Below are 23,549 nucleotides of genomic sequence, written 5' to 3' on the forward strand. Positions count from 1 at the left end.
AGGGAGGATAGACCCAGTGTGATCAGACAGTGTGTAACCCAGGGAGGATGGACCCAGTGAGATCAGACAGTGTGTTAACCCAGGGAGGATAGACCCAGTGAGATCAGACAGTGTGTACCCGGGAAGGATGGACCCGGTGAGATCAGACAGTGTGTAACCCAGGGAGGATAGACCCAGTGTGATCAGACAGTGTGTAGCCCAGGGAGGATGGACCCAGTGAGATCAGACAGTGTGTTAACCCAGGGAGGATAGACCCAGTGAGATCAGACAGTGTGTACCCGGGAAGGATGGACCCGGTGAGATCAGACAGTGTGTAACCCAGGGAGGATAGACCCAGTGTGATCAGACAGTGTGTAACCCAGGGAGGATGGACCCAGTGTGATCAGACAGTGTGTAACCCAGGGAGGATGGACCCAGAGAGATCAGACAGTGTGTAACCCAGGGAGGATGGACCCAGTGTGATCAGACAGTGTATAACCCGGGGAGGATGGACCCAGTGTGATCAGACAGTGTATAACCCGGGGAGGATGGAGCCAGTGAGATCAGACAGTGTGTAACCCGGGGAGGATGGAGCCAGTGAGATCAGACAGTGTGTAGCCCGGTGAGAGTTGTTGAAATTGCAGAGTGAAATGGCACATTTCTGCCCCAAACTATGGTGATTTGTTGGTCAGGGAGAGACTTTCTGGAACTCATCAAATTGTTTTTTTACTTCAGACCCTCAATATTGTTCTCATTCTGTTTTGTTATAATTAGATCTCCTGGTGAATGACAGAGTGATGAGCAAATTCGGCAGCTGACAGTAAACAGGGATTGTAGACTGAAGAACAACAGCAGGTGAACCAGCACAGGATTGTGAGAGCACCAACCAGAGAGAACCCTTCCCATTCAAAGAGCTTCCATAGATCAACTGGGGAGAAAGGTAAGAGAAAGTCCCATTTGCTCTGAGAAACACTGGTCCTGTAGACAGTACACAAAGGTTACAAGGTGAGGCAGGAAATGGTGAGAATGAGACTGGAAGAGTCTGTCTAATGCTCTGAAGACATCTGTTCAAACAATACCATGGAAGCCTGTGGAATTTAAATTCATTAATTAATAAACCTGGAATAAAAAGGCCATATTATTAATAACAATGCTGCATATTTCCCGAGGGGATTCCCTCCTACAGACTGAGTGGCGGACTAATCGCCTTAAACTCAGCAAATGAGGAGGCTATCGCTTGGCTCCAGGAATTTGCATTTGCTAAAGAAAATAAATAATTAATAATGATCATGAAACCATCCCATCTCAACACCTCAATGCAGAAGGCAAAGCTGAAGTATTTACAACCATCTTCAGCCGGAAGTGCCGAGTAGATGATCCATCTCTGCCTCCTCCCTAGGTCTGCAGCATCACAGATGCTAGTCTTCAGCCAATTCGATTCACTCCACGTGATACCAGGAATAACTGAAGGAGCTGGATACAGCAAAGGTTTTGGGCCCTGACAACATTCTGGCTGTAGTACTGAGAACTAAATGAGAACTATCCGTGATCCTAGCGAAGCTGCTCGATTACAGCTACAACAAAGTTTTCCAGCTGACAATGTGGAAAATTGCCCAAGAATGTGCTATGCATAAAAAGCAGGACAAATCCAATCTGGCCAATCACCGCCCCGCCGGCCTATCTCAATCATCATCAAAGTGATGGAAGGCGATGTCAACCGTGCGATCAAGCAGCACTTACTCACCAATAACCTGCTTAATTTGCATTTCGCCAGCAACAATCATTTGCAAATCTCATTCCAACCTTGGTTCAAACACAGACAACAGAGCTGAATTCCAGAGGTGAGGTGAGAGTGACTGCCCTTGGCATCAAGACAGCATTTGACCAAGTGTGGCATCAAGGAGCCCGAGAAAAAGTGAAGTCAATGGGAATCGGGGGAAATCTTTCCACTGGCTAGTATCATACCTAGCACAGAGGAAAACGGTTGTGGCTGTTGGAGGTCAGTCTTCCCATACCTGAGACATTGTTGCTGGAGTTCCTCAGGATCGTGTCGTAGGCCCAACCATCTTCAGCTGCTTCATCAGTGACCTTCCCGCCATCACAGTTATTATCTCCTTATACTGATATTGAAAATATGAAATTTGTACAAAAATCGATTCTTTGTTAGCCCAGCTATTGAGTGTTATCAGGGTTCACAATGCTTTTCTGCTGACTTTGTCTTGCGGTGAGTTACAGAAGAGATTCAACTGACTGAACTTTGTCACAAGCTGAGAAACTTAGTTTTCAACTTATTTAAAAGTCTGCTTTTTGTAGCATGATTACTAATTCATTAGTTACAACTTAATCAAGGTTCGTTGCTTTACAATCATCTGCTTCATGACGGGTTACTACTTAATACATTAATTTGATGAATACAGTAGTTAATACAAGATACAAAATGGCTTCCTTGATCTTATTGGTTATTAAAGAGAAAACTGTGTGAAAATGGTCAACTTAAGCCAAGATCTAGCCACCCAATTTTACCTACAGTAGGTACCTTACCTGTAGTGAGTAGCTCCCTTCCTAATGCCCCAAAACCTGTCCACCATCTAGAAGCCACACGTCAGGAGTGTGATGGAATACTCACACTTGCTTGAATAAGAGTGGTTCCAACAACGCTCAAAATCTCGACATCATCCAAGGTGAAGCAATTTGTGTCCGTCTGCTGGGCTCTGCTTCAGCTGGAGTAACCTCTTAGATCAAATCCATTACCCTAAATACGTTCAAGATTCACTTGTGACTGTTTTAAGACAAAAACTGATCTCGCTTCATATTTTATTGCGTCACCTCATGCTGGATCATTGTGTTAGTATTTTTTATTTGTTCTTGGAAGGTGAGCATCACTGGCAAGGCCGGCATTTATTGCCCATCCCTAATTTCTGTTGGGATGCTGCCTTCTTGAACAGCTGCAATCCATCTGGTGCAGCTGCACCCACAGTGCTGTCAGGGAGGGAGTTCCAGGATTTTGATCCGGCTGCAGAGAAGGAATGGCAATATATTTCCAAGTCAGTATAGTGTGTGACTTGTAGGGGAGCTTGCAGATGGTCGTGTCACAATGTGTTTGTTGTCCTCGTCCTTGTAGGTAGTAGAGGTCGTAGGCTTGAAAGGTGTTGTCAAAGAAGGCTTGGTGAGTTTCTGCAGTGCATCTTGCATATGGGACACACTGCAGCCACTGTGCATTGGTTGTGGAGGGAGTGAATGTTGAAGGTGGTGGATTAGGTGTCAATCAAGCGGGCTGCTTTGTCCGGGATGGTGTTAAGTTTTTTGTGTTTTTTGGAGCTGCTCTCATCCAGGCAAGTGGAGAATATTCCACCACACTCCTGATAGTAATGCTGTTGAATGTCAAGGGGAGATGGTTAGATTCTCTCTTGTTGGTGATGGTCATTGCCTGGCACTTGTGTGGCACAAATGTTACTTGGCATTATGAACCTAAGCCTCGATGTTGTGCAGGTCTTGCTGCAGCAGCTTCAGTATCTGAGGAGTTAGGAATGGTACTGAACAATGTACAACCATCAGTGAACATCCCCACTTCTGATCATATGATGGAGGGAAGGTCAGTGAAGCAGCTGAAGATGGTTGTGCAATTCAAGTCAAGTCCCGCCCTGTTTGTACAGATGGAAGTGAAAGATAGCACAGCACCATTAGAGGAAGATCAAGGCACTACTCGCAGAGTCATGTCCCACATTCAGAAATCTTCAAAGTAAAACCAGATCATCCTCTCTGGTTTTCTTAAAGTATTATTTTAATGTTCCCAGCAGCTCCCAGGTAGCCATACACTGACCAATGGAGCAGGGAATGGATCTTAATAAACTGATCTCTGGTTGTATCTTGTGGGCTGGACCAGCTACAGATGTGCCGAGTTAGGGCACTGCACAGCTGGGACCACAGAGCCACCCCTCCCCTGTACACTGAGGTGGATTATTTGACTTATGCCGATGCCGGTGAGTCTTGTGCACTGATGACACACATCAGTAAATTCTGGGTGCGCTGCCATTGGTTAATGGACAGAAAACCCTGGGCAGAGAATCCGCCATTCTCCAGTGTACAGTGTCCAAGCCGACAGCACCAACTCGGAAATAAACAACCTTTATGGTCCCTGTCTTTTTTCCCCATTCATGGGATATGGGTGTCAATGGCTAGGACAGCGTTTATTGCCTATCCCTATATTGATATTATGCTGCATGTTCCGGTAGTGCCAGCTATTGTTACTGGATTAATATGCATTTCATATCCAACCATCAAAATAAACAGACAGGTCTCAACCAAAAACTGGGTTTTGCTATTCACTTATTTCCCATTGTTACATCTATTTTTCGATTTAATGCTTACTATTGGATTTAACGATTGATTAAATGTAATTACTTTGTGTTCTGTCAGAATACAGGGTTCTCAGTGGTCACCTGATCCAGCTCCCAGCCTCGACTGAAGGTTTTTATTAAACTGAGAACAGTCTTTGTCCTGCTACATTGTAGATTCATTGCTGTACTCGTTCAGCACAAATCGCCTGGTTATTGTTGGGACCTGCTTTCAGCAGGAAATGAAACAACCATGTTTCAGCCCTTTGAACACTAACTGGGGTTTTGTGAAATATAATATTTTGTAATAGTCACATTCCTTGCACTTCTCAAATATCAGATGTTTTGGAACATAGAACAGGAGTAGGCCATTCAGCCCATCGAGCCTGCTGCACCATTCATGATCATGGCTGATCATCCACTTCAATGCCTTTTTCCCACACTATCCTGTCATGGTCCAGTAGTTTTTTTTTTCCAGGAATATGTGGTTTGCCTTTAAGGCTTGCAAAGGATCAGTATTGCTTTAAGAACCAGCAACCCACAGGAGTTATAGGAAGGTGCATTTTCATTGCCTTAGAAACAGCCATTTGGAGACTGCAATTCAAAGGGTGCATTCTTGTTACCATGGATACAGCCACTGAGAGTGAGTATCAAGTGATACATTTGTAACAATTCAATTTTGAACTGGCATTTTAGTTGAAGACAATTTGTTCGAACAGAACACAGACACAGAGAACACACAAACAGACAGCTGTGGTGTTTAGCATCTGAAAAAGAGCTCTCAACCATTTAAACTGAAGGAATAGGATTTTAGTCTGTTTAATTATTATCTCTCCAAGTTCTAAAAAAAAAGTCAAGCCAAAACGGAGATCTCTGATAATTTGAAATGAAGGAAGGGAAGTTAGACTGTTATCCCTCAAAATCTCTAAAGTCAGATTGATTCTATTGAAAGTGTTTGCAAGTTGTTAATTGTTGAAATTCACTGGAGAAGGAAAGCATCATTTACTGAAGTTAGACTACGGACTGTTCTACTTTGCAAGAACCTTTTTCCCCCATCGGACAGCTGTGAGGACTTCAAGCAACACTGGACTGTAAATTTGCAAGGACTCAAATATTTTCCGATTTTAAAAGTTGTTTATATCTTCATCGTGTTTAAGAATTTAGTTCTTCTAATTAAAGAGTTAATTTGTTGATTTAAAAACACCTGGTTTGGTTAGCCGCATTCGGGGGTTAATAGATGGTATAATTTGGCTGGGTCTTGTTTTAATTTGGAAAGTTTTAAATGATATGTTATGCGATCTGTGGCGCGACGGGACTGACAGTCAATCCGCAATGTCAGGTCTAGTGGTGTAAAAAATCGTTCTTGGAATTGCAGCTTCATGGTTAGAAAACCTGGCTGAATGTTCAGGGTTAAATCTTCCTCTTAACTGAACTCAACACGTGATGTTCCTTTTCAGTTATTTTTGCTGAGTGATTTCCTCTATTGCCCCGGTAACAGTCTGTCAGATCTCAGTACAAGAGACGTTGGTTCCATTTTATATCCAAAGGAAGTTGAAACATTCAGTAAAAAATTCTCTCTATGTATTCGTCAGTCCAGGAGTAAGAACATCTTCTGGATTCCTGGAATAATTTTTACACATTGTCTGTAATAGTAAAATGAGGTTATACAGCTGTTGTTTCTGAGCGGTAGGTTATCTGGATAATTATAATTAGTAAGATTTCCACTTGCTGTTGTTTAATACTTTCCTGGGTTGATGATGCCTTTTTCAATGCTTGTTTATTGGAGAATATTATTTCATAGGCCTTGCAGAACTGGGGCAGTGCAGTGAACATTCAGACAGGTTCACTTGCCATTCTGGCATGTCAGGTCTCGTGGTGTAAAAACCTACAGAAGCAGTGGAAAGACATTCCAGTTCATTTGTCTAAGTATGAGCAAGGCCAGTGAGATTTAATTGGAATGAATTAAAGCCTTGTTTATAACAGACACTTCCTGTAATTTTCCACATTGCTGCTGGTCCAACTCGGCTCCTGTTACATTCACTTCCAGTTAAACATCAGACATCTCCCATCACTATTGCTTTTCTATTCCTCTCACCCCTATCCCACTCAGTGTGGCCTCCTGCTCCCTGATGTTACATTGTTGCTCAGGAAAACCGTCCTCTGAGTCACGGGCTGATATTTTCTGGCCCCGGGAGAGGGGTTGGGAAGCAGGAGGATGTCACTACAATCACAGGGAGCTGCGCTGGATCAGCTCCCTGCCACGGTCCTGGCTTCGGGGCATTTTATCGACAGCAGGTCTGGAAGTGAACAGGCTGCTCACCTCAGAGCCAATTTCCATACATGGGGGCCATTTTTACACAGTTGTACAGCAATGTATTATTTTATTCACAGACTTGTGTTTAATATTTTGATTTATTGAGTTTTGATGTTAAATTATGGTGTTTTATGAATATAATTTATCTACTCACATACACAATGTATAACTGGGTATGAGTCCTCTAGTCTTTATGGGCAGTGACATTGTGTGTTCATGGAGATGTGTTTCTATTTGAATATATTTACCATATCTTGCAGAGTGTCAGCAGCTGACTAATGAGCACCGTAGTAGGTGAGGACATTTCCCACCGTTCCACTATATATTAATGATAATATTTACGTTATAAATTATAAAACTTTAAACAGTGAGGTGTTGTGCAGCATTGATCTGCAAAATATCTTTTAAAATTTGTTTTTAAGGGATGTGGGTGTTGCTGGCTAGGCCAGCATTTATTGCCCATCCTTAATTGCCCTGGAGAAGGTGATGGTGAGCTGCCTTCTTGAACTGCTGCAGTCCATGTGAGGTAGGTACACCCACAGTGCTGTTAGGGAGGGAGTTCCAGGAGTTTGAGCCAGCGACAGTGAAGGAACGATGATATAGTTCCAAGTCAGGATTGTGTGTGGCTTGGAGGGGAACTTGCAGGTGGTGGTATTCCCATGCATCTGCTGCTCATGTCCTTCTAGGTGGTAGAAGCCGCGGGTTTGGAAGGTGCTGTCTAAGGAGCCTCGGTGCATTGCATCTTGTAGATGGTACACAGTGCTGCCACTGTGTGTCGGTGGTGGAGGGAGTGAATGGCATTCCATTCACAAACAGTCAAGCGAGCTGCTTTGTCCTGGATGGTGTCAAGCTTCTTGAGTGTTGTTGGAGCTGCACCCATCCAGGCAAGTGGAGAGTATTTCATCACACTCCTGACTTGTCTTGTAGATGGTGGACAGGCTTTGGGGAGTCAGGAGGTGAGTTACTCACCACAGGATTCCTAGCCTCTGACCTTCTCTTCTAGCCATGGTATTTATATGGCTACTCCAGTTCAGTTTCTGGTAACCCCCAGGATGTTGATAGTGGGGGATTCAGTGATGGTAATGCCATTGAATGTCAAGGGGAGATGGTTAGATTCTCTATTGTTTGAGATGGTCATTGCCTGGCACTTGTGTGGCGCGGATGTTACTTGCCACTTTTCAGCCCAAGTATGGATCACGTCCAGGTCTTGCTGCATTTCTACACGGACCGCTTCAGTATCTGAGGAGTCGTGAATGGTGCTGAACATTGTGCAATCATTAGCGAACATCCCCACTTCTGACCTTATGATTGAAGGGATCTTACAATCTCAGAAAATGCCATAAATGTGTAAGTGGTAGATTTGACTGCTGAATTACAATGATAATTCTCCACAATGTCTTCAGTCTTCCCAATGTTTCATTGGAGAAATGTGCAGTACATTTAAAACTGGATGTTGGACAAGCAGCTTGATAACGCAGAGGTAGTAGAGGGGCCGAGAGAGGTGGTGGAGAGTTAGAGCAGAGTGTTGTCAGTGTACATGTGAAAGCTAATCACTTGTCTTTAGATAATGTCTTCAAGGAGCAGCATGAAGCAGAGAAATAGGAGAGTTTGAAGATAGATCCATGGGGGACTCCAGAGGTAAAAGTGTGCGAGAGGGAAAAGAAGCCATTGATGAAGGTCCTCTGGCTATCATTGGATGGGTACAAGTGAAAGCAAGTGAGGTCAGTCCCACTGAGCTGGACAATCATAGGATCATAGAATGGTCTCCTTCTGTGCTATAACCATTGGCCAGCTCTCTGTGAGAAAACTCCCCCAGTCCTGCTCTCCCACCTTTTCCCTGGAGTGCTGCAAATGTTTTTTCTTTGGACAAAAATCCAATTCTCCTTTGAAAGCTACAATTGAATCTGCCTCCACCACACTCTCAGGCAGTGTATTCCAGATTCTAACCACTCACTAGATAAAAAAGTTTTTCCTTGCTTCTTTAGCCAATCACCTTAAATCGGTGTCCTCAGCTTTTCGACCCTTCACCAATGGGAACAGTTTCTCCCTATCAGCTCTGGCCAGACACCTCATCATTTTGAACACCTCTATCAAATCTCCCCTCAACATTCTCTTCTCCAAGAACAGCCCCAGCTTCTCCAATCTCTCCATGTAATTGAACTCCCTCATCCTTGGAATTATTCTCTTGAATATTTTCTGCATCCTCTTGAATGCCTTCACATCCTTCCTGAAATGTGGTGCCCAGAACTGGACACAATACTCCAGTTGAGGTCAAACCAGTCTTTTGGACAGGTTTAACATAACTTCTGTGTTCTGTACTCTATACCCCCATTTATAAAGCCCCAGATCCCATCTGCTTTATCATCCTGCCACCTTCAATGATTTGTGCACATATACCCCCAGGACCCTCTGCACATCCATTCCACCAGTCTGTCTATGTCCTGTTGAAGTTTATCACTATCCTCACAGTTGACCATATTTCCTAGTTTTGTGTCATCTGCAAATTTTGAAATTGTACCCTATACATCGAAGACTCAGTCATTAATATATTTCGAGAAAAGCAGGGATCCCAACACCAACCCCTGGTGACCCCACAATATATCTTCCTTCAGTTACAAAAACTCTATTTCCTGTTACTCAGCCAATTTTGTATCCATGCTGCTGCTGTCCCTTTTATTGCATTGGATTTAATTTTGCTGACAAGCCTGTTTTGTGGCTCTTTATCAAATGCCATTTGGAAGTCCATGAGCACCACATTAACCACATTACCATCATCAACCCTCTCTGTTAGCTCATCAAAAAACTCGAGCAGGTCAGTGAAAAACAATTTGCCCTTAACAAATGAAAGAGAGGCAGTGAAAGAGGATGTAGTGCTCGACTGTGTCAATGACTGCAGAGGTCAAGAAGAATGAGGAGGGATAGTTTATCACAGTCAGAGAAGGTGTTATTTGTGATTTGATTATTATCAGTTCACTGCTGTGACAGGAGCGGAAACCTGATTGGAGAGATTTAAATACAGAGTTGTGAGGAAGATTCGGGAGGTGACAAAACATTGAGAGGAAAGAGAGGCTGGAGATGGAGATATACATGTCTAACCCTCGACCCACAGGTCAAACTGGGCAAGTCTCTGATCAAATCCTCCCCGCTGAAAAACCCAGTTCACCTTTGTGCTTGAAGTTATAGAAGCAGTTAAACTCAGGTCACTTTGACTGAATATTCCACACGCTGTGGATGGGAGACTGGAATCTCTCAGTTCCACCAGAGCAGTTTGCTTGTTGCAGTCTCCAGAATTAGAGCAAAGCTTCAGAATATGTGAAATTGTCACTTCCCTTTTTAAATAGAATTTTTAAATGGAATTAACAGATCAGAAACAGGTTATTCGACCCAACTGCTGCACATGAGACTCCACCCATCCTTTTCTCAAGCCCTATCAGTGTATCCTTCTAATTCTTTCTCACTCGTGTGTTTATCCAACTTCCCCTGAAATGGATATTTTCTTTGCAGTGAACATCAGTAACCTGAGCTTCCCTTCACATCGACCCTGTACAGTTCATCTGTTGTTCCCGCCGACCCAGCCCCACACCCGCACCCACTGACCCTGCCCCGCACCCACTGACCCTGCCCCACACACACTGACCCAGCCCCACAACCACTGACCAGCTCCAGACCCGCAACCCCCGACCCAGCCCCGCACCCACACCCGCTGACCCAACCATTTAAAAATTCCTTTGGAATTTTCTTCCACCAATATTTCATGTCATGCATTCCATATTTTAACAGCCCTTTTTGTTCCATTCCCTCTCTTCATTTGCCATTTATTTTAAAACTATGATTTCTGGTTGCTGACACTTGACAGAGGAAACAGATTCTCCAGACTCGCTCAAACACAATCTCTCTATTTTTAATGTCTATATTCAGTCTGCTCTTATCCTTCCCTGCTCTAAAACGAACAATTCAGCTTCTCCAATCTCACCATGTAACTGAAATCCCTCATCCCTGGTATCATCCTGGTAAATCTCCTCTGTACCCCCTGCAAGGACTTCCTGAAATGTGGTGCCCAGAATTGTACAGAATACTCCAGCTGAAACCTCACCAGTAACCAAGGCAGTAACAAGGACTTTAAACGAGTAAATGGAGGGAAGGGATCAGGTGGAAAAAATAGTAATACAATAATTAATTATAAATAATAGTTCAAAAGCAAATGAAAGGAAAGAGATTAGAGTAGCAGTTAGAAACTGTTTTGGGATGGCACAGTGGCTCATTGGTTAGCACCGCAGCCTCACTGCCCCAGCGACCTGGGTTCAATTCTGGGTACTGCCTGTGTGGAGTTTGCAAATTCTCCCTGTGACCATGCGGGTTTCCGACGGGTTCTCCAGTTTCCTCCCACAGCCAAAGACTTGCAGCTTGATAGGTAAATTGGCCATTGTAAATTGCCGCTAGTGTAGGTGGTACGAGACTTGTGGGGATGTGGTAGGGAATATGAGATTAATTATAGGATTAGTATAAATGGGTGGTTGATGGTCGGCACAGACTTGGTGGGCCGAAGGGCCTGTTTCAGTGCTGTATCTCTCTATCTATAACTCTAAACTTTGTTTTATGCACTATAGGTAAAGGGAAAACTAAAAAATGTAAAGAAATTTAATGGGCAGAAAGGAATAAAAGTGATTAAAATATTAGAGCAGAAGCACAGGTTAGGGGTTGTGACCAAAGTCCAAAATAAGCGTTCTTAATACAAACACACAGAGTGTAAAGGATAAATTGGATTCGGTGCAGAGTCAGCTTGGAGGATATTATATTGTAGCCCTGACTGAGACATGGCTCCAAGATGGTCAGGTCCAGGAACTAAATTAAATTAGATTATATTGTTATTACTGTTATATTATAAGGTCTTTGAGAAGGAATGGGTGAATGAAATGTAAACAGGAGGTGCGATCCCTGCCCTATTACATCCTCCTTTATCATCTTCCAGGGCCCCAAACACCTCTTCCAGATGAAATAGTAATTTACTTTTACTCTTTTCAGTTTAGTAACTGTATTTACTGATTATGATGCCATCTCCTCTACATTGAGGAGACTAAACATGTTTGAGTGCTCACCTTCCTCCATACAGATAACTAACCTGACACTGACTCCCAGATCCCTGTCATTTTAATTCTGGTCTCCATTCCCACTCTGTTCGCTCTGGCCTTGGCCTCCAGCCCTGTTTCAATGAAACTCAGCCGAAGGTCCAGGAACAATGGCTCATCTTTCAGTTCAGCTCTTTACAGCCTCCAGATTCAGCCCCGATCAGGGCAGAATCTCTGCCTCGGGTCTATTTTAAATTTATTTTGTTTGTTTTTGTCCGGCAGCTCCTGGTGTTGACTCTCCATGTTCCCATTGACAGGGATTCTCCCACGGCTCCATCCTCCCTTTTCCCATTGACTCTCCCCCGACTCCCTCGTCCCTTTTCCCATTGACTCTCCCCCCGGCTCCATTCTCCCTTTTCCCACTGACTCTCCCCCGTTTCCATCCTCCCTTTTCCCATTGACTCTCCCCCGACTCCATCCCCCCTTTTCCCATTGACTCTCCCCCTGGCTCCATCATCCCTTTTCCCATTGACTCTCCCCCTGCTCTATCCTCCCGTTTCCCATTAACTCTCCCCCTGGCTCCATCCTCCCTTTTCCCATTGATTCTCCCCCGGCTACATCGTCGCTTTTCCCACTGACTCTCCCCCGTTTCCATCGTCCCTTTTCCCATTGACTCTCACCCTGCTCTATCATCCCTTTTCCCGTTGACTCTCCCCCGGCTCCATCCTCCCTTTTCCCGTTGACTCTCCCCCGGCTCCTTTGTCCCTTTTCCCACTGACTCTGCCCCGGCTCCATCCTCCCTTTTCCCGTTGACTCTCCCCCGGCTCCATCGTCCCTTTTCCCATTGATTCTCCCCCGATTCCATCCTCCCTTTTCCCACTGACTCTCCCCCGGCTCCATCGTCCCTTTTCCCATTGACTCTCCCCCGGCTCCATCCTCCATTTTCCCATTGACTCTCCTCCAGCTCCATCCTCCCTTTTCCCACTGACTCTCCCCTATTTCCATCCTCCCTTTTCCCATTGACTCTCCCCCGGCTCCATCCTCCCTTTTCCCATTGACTCTCCTCCGGCTCCATCGTCCTTTTTCCCATTGACTCTCCCCCGGCTCCATCGTCCCTTTTCTTGTTGACTCTCCCCCTGCTCCGTCCTCCCTTTTCCCATTGACTCTCCCCCGGTTCCATCGTCCCTTTTCTTATTGACTCTCCCCCGGCTCCATCGTCCCTTTTCTCGTTGACTCTCCCCCGGCTCCATCCTCACTTTTCCCATTGACTCTCCCCTTGGCTTCATCGACCCTTTTTCCATTGACTCTCCCCCAGATCCATTGTCCCTTTTCCCATTTCGGTGCCGTGACTCTGGGGTTTCCTAGTGATGGGCAGCAGGGGCTGATCGGAGTGACGCTGATGAACAGTTCCGGCTCCAACACTGTACAATATAAATATCAAGTGATAGAAATATAAAGTGATATAATATTAATATCGGCTGACAGTACAGGGCCAGTCCGGTTAATTAATCTGCTGTTCCTGTAAATGGCGAATTTCCCCCTCCATCAATGAGAATGTGGAAACAATTGATGCAGACGGATCAAACAGAAATGATGAACCTTCATTGAACTGAAACATTATTTTTCTTTCTATCTGCACAGTTACTGCCAAACCTGCTGAATATTTCACTGAAAGCAAAATACTGCAGATGCTGGAATATCTGAAATAAAAACAAGAAATGCTGGAAATACTTAGCAGGTCTGGCAGCAGATCTGGAGAGAGAAGCAGAGTTAACGTTTCAGGTTAATGACCCTTCTTCAGAACTGGCAAATATTGGAAATGTAAAAGGTTATAAGCAAGTAAAGTGGGTGTGGGGCAAGAGATAACAAAGGAGAAGGTGTGGATAGGACAAGGTCACAGATTAGCTGACCAGAAGGTCATGGAGCAAAGGCAAACAATATGTTGATGATGTGTTGAAAGACAAAGCATTAGTACAGATAGGGTGTTAATGGACTGAAAATTGAACAGCCACAAGTCTTCTTTGGACTCCTTATCTCGAGAGACAATGGGTAAGCGCCTGGAGGTGGTCAGTGGTTTGTGGAGCAGCGCCTGGAGTGGCTAGAAAGGCCAATTCTAAAGTGACAGGCTCTTCCAGAGGTGCTGCAGAAAAATTTGTTTGACAGGGCTGTTACACAATTGGCTCTCCCCTTGCGCTTCTGTCTTTTTTCCTGCCAACTGCTAAGTCTCTTCGACTCGCCACACTTTAGCCCCGCCTTTATGGCTGCCCGCCAGCTCTGGCGAACGCTGGCAACTGACTCCCACGACTTGTGACCAATGTCACAGGACTTCATGTCGCGTTTGCAGACGTCTTTAAAGCGGAGACATGGACGGCCGGTGGGTCTGATACCAGTGGCGAGCTCGCTGTACAATGTGTCTTTGGAAATCCTGCCATCTTCCATGTGGCTCACATGGCCAAGCCATCTCAAGCGCCGCTGACTCAGTAATGTGTATAAGCTGGGGATGTTGGCCGTCTTGAGGACTTCTGTGTTGGAGATACGGTCCTGCCACCCGATGCCAAGTATTCTCCAGAGGCAGTGAAGATGGAATGAATTGAGACGTCGCTCTTGGCTGACATAAGTTGTCCAGGCCTCGTGCCATAGAGCAAGGTACTGAGGACACAGGCTTGATACACTCAGACTTTTGTGTTCCGTGTCAGTGTGCCATTTTCCCACACTCTCTTGGCCAGTCTGGACATAGCAGTGGAAGCCTTTCCCATGCGCTTGTTGATTTCTGCATCTAGAGACAGGTTACTGGTGATAGTTGAGCCTAGGGAGGTGAACTCTTGAACCACTTCCAGAGTGTGGTCGCCAATATTGATGGATGGAGCATTTCTGACGTCCTGCCCCATGATGTTTGTTTTCTTGAGGCCGATGGTTAGGCCAAATTCGTTGCAGGCATCCGCAAACCTGTCGATGAAACTCTGCAGACACTCTTCAGTGTGAGATGTTAAAGCAGCATCTGATGAGGACTTTCCGTACTTTGGACTTCACTCTTAGATGGGCAGGGTTGAACAACCTGCCCCCTGATCTTGTGTGGAGGAAAATTCCTTCTTCTGAGGATTTGAACGCATGTGAGAGCAGCAGGGAGAAAAAAATCCCAAACAGTGTGGGTGCGAGAACACATCCCTGTTTCACGCCACTCAGCATAGGAAAGGGGTCTGATGAGGTGCTGCTATGTTGAATTGTGCCTTTCATATTGTCATGGAATGAGGTGATGATACTTAGTAGCTTTGGTGAACATCCAATCTTTTCTAGTAGTCTGAAGAGACCACGTCTGCTGACTAGGTCAAAGGCTTTGGTGAGATCAATGAAAGCAATGTAGAGGGGCATCTGTTGTTCGCGGCATTTCTCCTGTATCTGACGAAGGGAGAACAGCATGTCAATGGTCGATCTCTCTGCTCGAAAGCCACACTGTGCCTCAGGGTAGATGCGCTCGGCCAACTTCTGGAGCCTGTTTAAAGCGACTCAAGTAAAGACTTTCCCCACTATGCTGAGTAGGGAGATTCCACGGTAGTTGTTGCAGTCACCGCGGTCACCTTGTTTTTATAGAGGGTGATGATATTGGCATCGCGCATGTCCTGTGGTACTGCTCCCTCGTCCCAGCACAGGCAAAGCAGTTCATGTGGTGTTGAGAGTGTAGCAGGCTTGGCATTCTTGATTATTTCAGGGGTAATGCCAACCTTCCCAGGGGCTTTTCCGCTGGCTCGAGAATCAATGGCATCACTGAGTTCCGATTTTGTTGTCTGTATGTCCAGCTGATCCATGACTGGTAGAGGCTGGGCTGCATTGAGGGCGGTCTCAGTGACAACAAGTACAAACATCAAAATAAAACAGTGGGTAAACAAAGTGAACAAACCAAGATGAAATAAAATAAACAAACAAAAAAGAAAAAAATAACTAAAAATAAAGGTAAAATGAGGAGCCCCATCATGCTCTGAAATTATTGAACTGTTTGTGTTTATTTTATTTTGTCAGTCGTTGAACGGCTCCACTGCCGCGCATGCGCGGTTACAGCGAGTCCCGTTCCGGGGAATTCCAGTGTTGTGAAGCGCGGACTGGAGTTTGAGTGACGGTGAGTTACAGCTGCGGCAAGGAATAGTATTAATATCGAGTAAAATATCAGGCAGAAAGAATGATATACTATTCATAAAGAGTTTTAACATTAATGTCGAGTGTTTGTACAGAACTTGACCTGGTTGGGTTAATCTGCAATTCGTAGACAAAATGGAGAATTTTAGGATCCTCCGATGAAAAGGCGGAAAAGGGGAGGATGGACCCAGTGTTATCAGACAGTGTGTAATCCAGGGAGGATGGACCCAGTGTTATCAGACAGTGTGTAACCCGGGGAGGATGGACCCAGTGTGATCAGACAGTGTGTAACCCGGGGAGGATGGACCCAGTGTGATCAGACAGTGTGTAACCCGGGGAGGATGGACCCAGTGTTATCAGACAGTGTGTAACCCGGGGAGGATGGACCCAGTGTTATCAGACAGTGTGTAACCCGGGGAGGATGGACCCAGTGTTATCAGACAGTGTGTAACCCGGGGAGGATGGACCCAGTGTGATCAGACAGTGTGTAACCCGGGGAGGATGGACCCAGTGTGATCAGACAGTGTGTAACCCGGGGAGGATGGACCCAGTGTTATCAGACAGTGTGTAACCCGGGGAGGATGGACCCAGTGTTATCAGACAGTGTGTAACCCGGGGAGGATGGACCCAGTGTGATCAGACAGTGTGTAATCCGGGGAGGATGGACCCAGTGTTATCAGACAGTGTGTAACCCGGGGAGGATGGACCCAGTGTTATCAGACAGTGTGTAACCCGGGGAGGATGGACCCAGTGTGATCAGACAGTGTGTAATCCAGGGAGGATGGACCCAGTGTGATCAGACAGTGTGTAACCCGGGGAGGATGGACCCAGTGTGATCAGACAGTGTGTAACCCGGGGAGGATGGACCCAGTGTTATCAGACAGTGTGTAATCCGGGGAGGATGGACCCAGTGTTATCAGACAGTGTGTAACCCGGGGAGGATGGACCCAGTGTGATCAGACAGTGTGTAACCCGGGGAGGATGGACCCAGTGTTATCAGACAGTGTGTAACCCGGGGAGGATGGACCCAGTGTTATCAGACAGTGTGTAACCCGGGGAGGATGGACCCAGTGTGATCAGACAGTGTGTAACCCGGGGAGGATGGACCCAGTGTGATCAGACAGTGTGTAACCCGGGGAGGATGGACACAGTGTTATCAGACAGTGTGTAATCCAGGGAGGATGGACCCAGTGTGATCAGACAGTGTGTAACCCGGGGAGGATGGACCCAGTGTGATCAGACAGTGTGTAACCCGGGGAGGATGGACCCAGTGTTATCAGACAGTGTGTAATCCAGGGAGGATGGACCCAGTGTGATCAGACAGTGTGTAACCCGGGGAGGATGGACCCAGTGTGATCAGACAGTGTGTAACCCGGGGAGGATGGACCCAGTGTTATCAGACAGTGTGTAATCCGGGGAGGATGGACCCAGTGTGATCAGACAGTGTGTAACCCGGGGAGGATGGACCCAGTGTTATCAGACAGTGTGTAACCCGGGGAGGATGGACCCAGTGTTATCAGACAGTGTGTAACCCGGGGAGGATGGACCCAGTGTTATCAGACAGTGTGTAACCCGGGGAGGATGGACCCAGTGTGATCAGACAGTGTGTAACCCGGGGAGGATGGACCCAGTGTGATCAGACAGTGTGTAACCCGGGGAGGATGGACACAGTGTTATCAGACAGTGTGTAACCCGGGGAGGATGGACCCAGTGTGATCAGACAGTGTGTAACCCGGGGAGGATGGACACAGTGTGATCAGACAGTGTGTAACCCGGGGAGGATGGACCCAGTGTGATCAGACAGTGTGTAACCCGGGGAGGATGGACCCAGTGTTATCAGACAGTGTGTAACCCGGGGAGGATGGACCCAGTGTTATCAGACAGTGTGTAACCTGGGGAGGATGGACCCAGTGTGATTAGACAGTGTGTAACCTGGGGAGGATGGACTCAGTGGGATCAGACAGTGTGTAACCTGGGGAGGATGGACCCAGTGTTATCAGACAGTGTGTAACCCGGGGAGGATGGACACAGTGTGATCAGACAGTGTGTAACCCGGGGAGGATGGACCCAGTGTTATCAGACAGTGTGTAACCCGGGGAGGATGGACCCAGTGTGATCAGACAGTGTGTAACCCGGGGAGGATGGACCCAGTGTGATCAGACAGTGTGTAACCCGGGGAGGATGGACCCAGTGTGATCAGACAGTGTGTAACCCGGGGAGGATGGACCCAGTGTGATCAGACAGTGTGTAACCCGGGGAGGATGGACCCAGTGTGATCAGACAGTGTGTAACCCGGGGAGGATGGACCCAGTGTTATCAGACAGTGTGTAACCCGGGGAGGATGGACCCAGTGTGATCAGACAGTGTGTAATCCGGGGAGGATGGACACAGTGTGATCAGACAGTGTGTAACCCGGGGAGGATGGACCCAGTGTTATCAGACAGTGTGTAACCCGGGGAGGATGGACCCAGTGTTATCAGACAGTGTGTAACCCGGGGAGGATGGACCCAGTGTGATCAGACAGTGTGTAATCCGGGGAGGATGGACCCAGTGTTATCAGACAGTGTGTAATCCGGGGAGGATGGACACAGTGTGATCAGACAGTGTGTAACCCGGGGAGGATGGACCCAGTGTTATCAGACAGTGTGTAACCCGGGGAGGATGGACCCAGTGTGATCAGACAGTGTGTAACCCGGGGAGGATGGACCCAGTGTGATCAGACAGTGTGTAATCCGGGGAGGATGGACACAGTGTGATCAGACAGTGTGTAACCCGGGGAGGATGGACCCAGTGTTATCAGACAGTGTGTAACCCGGGGAGGATGGACCCAGTGTTATCAGACAGTGTGTAACCCGGGGAGGATGGACCCAGTGTGATCAGACAGTGTGTAATCCGGGGAGGATGGACACAGTGTGATCAGACAGTGTGTAACCCGGGGAGGATGGACCCAGTGTTATCAGACAGTGTGTAACCCGGGGAGGATGGACCCAGTGTGATCAGACAGTGTGTAATCCGGGGAGGATGGACACAGTGTTATCAGACAGTGTGTAATCCGGGGAGGATGGACACAGTGTTATCAGACAGTGTGTAACCCAGGGAGGATGGACACAGTGTGATCAGACAGTGTGTAACCCGGGGAGGATGGACACAGTGTGATCAGACAGTGTGTAACGCGGGGAGGATGGACCCAGTGTGATCAGACAGTGTGTAATCCGGGGAGGATGGACACAGTGTGATCAGACAGTGTGTTACCCGGGGAGGATGGACCCAGTGTGAGCAGACAGTGTGTAACCCGGGGAGGATGGACCCAGTGTGAGCAGACAGTGTGTAACCCGGGGAGGATGGACACAGTGTGATCAGACGGTGTGTAACCCGGGGAGGATGGACCCAGTGTGAGCAGACAGTGTGTAACCCGGGGAGGATGGACACAGTGAGATCAGACAGTGTGTAACCCGGGGAGGATGGACCCAGTGTTTTCAGACAGTGTGTAACCCGGGGAGGATGGACACAGTGAGATCAGACAGTGTGTAACCCGGGGAGGATGGACCCAGTGTTTTCAGACGGTGTGTAACCCAGGGAGGATGGACCGATTGTGATCAGACAGTGTGTAACCCGGGGAGGATGGACCAGATATGAAATTAGGTGGAGAATCAGCCATGATTTCACTGAATGATCTATTTTTTTTTGTTATGTTCTTATCTCGCTAAATCCAAAGTTTTCAGGCAGAGGAGGTTTTTCCTTTTGTTCTCTGTTATGGCCGAGTGGGTTGTGATGTGGCTGGTTTTCACTGTTCGCATTCCAACTGAGCACAGGCAGTGTTTTTGCATTACTGGTGTCTCTGCCACGGCATTTTACTTGCCAAATAAGCAGGCAATGGCAAGTTTTCTGGCAGGTTTAAAAGAGAAGATTACCTCTTATTAAACAACACTCACTTTTGCACATGATTGCAACAGCATTCACACATGCATTCACTCTCACATACACTCTCAAGAGAAGAGAAATAGAAGGTAAATGGCAAGAGTTCATTGTGTGAAAGTCTGTTGTTTCAAGGGAAACTTGCGCTGTCCTGTCAGAATGTTAATTTTAAAGTTGCCAGCCTGGTTACTAGTTGTCTTGCAATTCCTGGGCTATTGCTGACTTCTGGCAGTCGACTTCGGAGTGAAGATGCTGCTGACGTCTTAATTCAATTCGCATAGGATGGAGAGTCGTTTTTACGAAGGAACTCTTTTGTCTCTGCTGTAGCTGGCTTCCAACTCGTCTCAGCAGGGTTGACCTGTGTTGGCTGTAGCTAATCTCTCTATCTCTCTCCTTATCTCTCTCTCTCCCCCCTGCCCCCCCCCCACCGCCAACCCCAACCCCTCTCTCTATCTCTGCCTTGCTAGAATTCAAAATTGCTTTCTAAGTTTACTGTGTGGCTAAGGAGAGAAAAATTTGAACTTGATATTCGAGGTTCTGTGCTGGCCCGGCCGGCTCCACCCTTTGTTCCTCACAATGATTAATTTTTAAGGTGAACTTGCGAGTGTTACTTTGGTCCATGTGACTGGAGGTTTCAGTTCTTACTGGGCTGCACATTGGCCTTTTGATGGCCCCATTTTGAGGATATAAGGGTTGTTCGTATTGCATTGTAATGCAGATTATTTGGAGACCAAAGGTTTCGGTAAGGCCTTCATCTTAGTTTGTTTGAGTGAAGCTCACACCCATGTGTCACTATTAGTCTTATTTGCACGTAGACGAGATTGATTGCGTTTTCTATTTTAGTAGCCAATAGCGGTGGATTACAATGCAGGAAGTGGTATGAGTTATGTGCCTTGTCCTCCATTTTGTTGACACCAATGTACCAATCTTTTAAAATTGTTCTAATTTTTATAACATTTCATCACTGCATTTCTCAGGAGCATGATATTTGCATTGAGTTTAGCATGCTAGGATCCCTTAGTACCAAATTAAGTCAACTGTTGCCTTGTTTTCCAGGGAGTCACGATTACCTCTTATCAGGCATTCAGCATCTTCATCTATAAATAAGTCTGTATCGGAGGATTTCAAGCATTATCCGAATTGAGCGTCGGTAAGCAAATTATTGATGATTAAATGTTATTTTTTCTATTAGCCTACGAATTACTTTTCTGATATTGTAACGTGCTGATGGGCGATAATTGGTTAGCTATAGCCTGTTGTTGAATTTGTTGGTAGGACACAGATGATAAACGTTTCTCGAATGTCCATAATACACAAATATCAGAGGTAACAGCTTGAATACGGGTGGTGGCAGCAAGTTCTGAATATCAGATCCTATGCAGTTCATAGTGGCATGTCGCCAAGACCAAGAGTCTTCACTTTGTTCGATGCATTCAGTGGCTACTTAATGTCAGATTAAGTGGACTGAATTTGTGGGACACTTATTCTATGAGGGTGACCAAATCTCTCAGAGTCCTAATAAGATTATTCATTTTGTTCTTTTGGTTTTAAACACTTCTACGCACTTCTCTCTTGAACCCAAGTACTGTAGCCACATTTATTTGTTAATAGGAATTATAATTCAGTCTCATCCTCCTGTTACTGTTTGATATCACAACGCCACACTGATCTGGATGCACTTAGTTACGAAGGTGAGCTCCTATCCATCTGTTCAGTAATCAGTTTCACTCGTTCTATCATTTCATACTTCTGCGTGCCCGTTCAGTCTGTACTTAGCACAAGGCAGTATTTTAATAAAGAAGTTGAAGCACGCATAAGAGCGGAAACCTGGAAGATCATTATGGAGCTGACTGACAATGCTTGTGCTCATTAAATAAACTGCACGCCATTTTTGTGGGCATGGCTTCACTTAGCGACCTCTACTAGCATCATTCACCTATACACTAAAAAACAAATCGTAACTAAGGATTGTGAGCTCCACTTAAAGCAATGTTCAACATTCAATGTAAAATGTGAGATTGACTGACGAAGCTGCACATTTAGAGAATTTCTAGACACATCAGAAAACATTCTGGGACCCTTTGTCAAGGCTTCACCAACATTCTCCACAACTTCCTCGGAATTCCCTTAGAACTTCACGGACAATGCATGAATGATGTTATTCTCTATCTGACACATGCCATCAGGAAAAAAATAAAGTTTGATGGTCATGAGCACCATTCTACGGGTTACAGCATGAAGAAATGGAGAAGGAACTAAAGTAGGTGGAACCGCACCAGCTACTGCACGTGAAAGGCCAGGAGGACAAGCAGGTATCTCAGCAGGAGCCCAGCTCAACTTAGGGTCTTCATATATCACTAATCATACCATTAATATGGCCAAATCCTAATTATTGATAAGCTGTTGCTTTACCACGGTGGGCATCACAGAGATCTGTGTGCTCGTGAAAGGAAGGCTCAGACATTGCAGGGCAGCCAAGACTGCATTGTCTGCGGCGGTTTCCAATCGCACGTAATTTATATGTTACTAGAAACTGTCGGGTTTGATCCTGACCTCATTACAGCTTTGGTTTAAATATGAACAAGAGAGCTGAATTCAAGTGGTGAGGTGAGAGTGACTGCCCCTGACATCAAGGCAGCATTTGACTCAAGGAGCCTGAGCAAAACTGGAGTCAATGGGAATCAGGGAGAAAATTCTCCTCTGATTGGAATCGTACCTAGTGCAAAGGAAGATCGTGTGGTTGTTGGAGGTGATTCATCTCAGCTTCAGGACATCTCTTCGGGAATTCTTCAGGATAGTGCCCTTGGCCGAACCACCTTCAGCTGCTTCCTACAATCATAAGATCAGAAGCGGGGATGTTCACTGATGATTGCACAATGTTCAGCACCCTTCACGACTCCTGTGATACTGAAGCAGTCCGTGTAGAAATGCAACAAGACCTGGACAATATCCAGACTTGGACTGAGAAGTAGCAAGTAACGTTCACGTGATGCAAGTGTCAGGCAATGAACATCTCCAACAAGAAATAATCTAACCATTTCGCTTGACATTCAATGGCATTGCGATCTCTGAATCCCCTGCTATCAACATTCTGTTGGTTACCATTGACCAGAAACTGAAGTGGAGTAGCTATATAAATATTGTGGCTACAAGAGTAGGTCAAATGCTAGGAATCCTGCAACGGGTAACTCACCTCCTGACTTCCCAAAGCCTGTCCACTATCTACCAGGCACAAGTCAGGACTGTGATGGAATACTCTCCACTTTCCTGGATGTGTGCAGTGCCAACAAGCTCGACACCATCCAGGAGAAAGCAGCCCGCTCGATTGGCTCCCGGTCCACAAGCATTCACTCCCTCCACCACTGACGCTCAGTGGCAGCAGTGTGCATCATCTACAAGATGCACTGCAGCAACGAAGCAAGGCTACTCAGAAAATACCTTCCAAGTCTGCAACCTCTACCAGCTAGAAGGACAAAGGCAGCAAATACATGGTAACACCACCTCCTGCACGTTCCCCTCCAAGCCACACACCATCCTAACTTGGAACTATATCGCCGTTCCTTCACTGTTGCTGGGTCAAAATCCTGGAACTCCCTTCCTAACAGCACAGTGGGAGTATCTACCCCACAAGGATTGCAGCGGATGAAGAAGGCATCTCACCACTACCTTCTCATGCGCAATTTGGGATGGGCAATAAAGACTGGCCTAGCCAGCAACGTCCACATCCCATAAAACGAATAAAAGAAACGACGTTTAACAAGTCTCCATGCAAGTCGACATAAGGGAGGTCCCTGTGACTCTGTAAAGTCTGAG

The 23,549-nt window shown here is 46.2% G+C and overlaps 1 protein-coding gene across 9 annotated transcripts in view; it reads left to right on the forward strand.

The window, feature by feature from the left end:
* LOC137385145 (NACHT, LRR and PYD domains-containing protein 3-like) overlaps window positions 1-23,549 on the forward strand; it is a 106,702-nt gene that overhangs the window by 16,852 nt on the left and 66,301 nt on the right. For 6 of the 9 annotated variants that reach the window (XM_068060059.1, XM_068060060.1, XM_068060061.1 and 3 more), the window contains exons 1-2: window positions 15,708-15,804; window positions 20,793-20,886. The gene's annotated coding sequence lies outside the window, so the exon portion shown is untranslated. Of the gene's footprint in view, window positions 1-753; window positions 920-5,797; window positions 6,000-15,707; window positions 15,805-20,792; window positions 20,887-23,549 lie in introns of those variants that run through there. The other 3 variants (XM_068060058.1, XM_068060063.1, XM_068060064.1) reach the window with 3 other exon arrangements.

The sequence above is a fragment of the Heterodontus francisci genome, chromosome 28 (genome assembly GCF_036365525.1).
Source record: "Heterodontus francisci isolate sHetFra1 chromosome 28, sHetFra1.hap1, whole genome shotgun sequence".
Classification (NCBI taxonomy): domain Eukaryota; kingdom Metazoa; phylum Chordata; class Chondrichthyes; order Heterodontiformes; family Heterodontidae; genus Heterodontus; species Heterodontus francisci.